Source organism: Triticum dicoccoides, chromosome 7B, assembly GCF_002162155.2.
Source record: "Triticum dicoccoides isolate Atlit2015 ecotype Zavitan chromosome 7B, WEW_v2.0, whole genome shotgun sequence".
Classification (NCBI taxonomy): Eukaryota; Viridiplantae; Streptophyta; class Magnoliopsida; order Poales; family Poaceae; genus Triticum; species Triticum dicoccoides.
In genome coordinates, this window is record NC_041393.1 from 775056829 (window position 1) to 775057507 (window position 679).

Sequence of the window (679 nt, forward strand, 5' to 3'; positions counted from 1 at the left end):
AAAAGAGTCGAGTCGATCGACCGGGAGAAGCAAAGGAAAATCTGGATTTGGCCGAAAAGGATGCAACGTTATGGATATCATGACCAATCACCATCAAGAAAGAAGAATTTGGATACATCACTTCGTGTGAGTAGGGCCTCCCAGTGACCTCAATACGCCCGGGGTTGTAAATGACATACCTTTCCTCACGGGAAATGTCGCCTACTTACTAAAAGGGAATAGAATCAAGTTCTTTTTACCAAAGAAGTCCTCCTCTGGAGGCCGACGAGTCATCTACCAAAAAGGACCCTCCCCGCTGTGCGCGCCTACTTACTAAAAGGAAATAGACTCAAGTTATTTTCACCAAAGAAATCCCGCTCTGACGGCCCGATGAGTCATCTACTAAAAACGACCCTCCCCACTGTGCGCCCCTCCTTGAATTATTCGGTCATGCAATACTTTTTTAATACTAAGAATAAAATGCATTTCGACCCCGTCCTAGTTCTCTGTCCCCTATTCTACCACTAGATCTCCTATGCCGGGACATGAACAGAGAAAGCTGTGCGTGTAGTCTTAGGAACGAACCTGGGGTTGCTCTCGCAAAAAGATTGTACTAAAGAAAACTAGAAAGCTCCCTTCACTCCCCCCATCATAGATGGTTCAGCCACACCCGGTGGCACGAAATGATTGAGAACTAGGA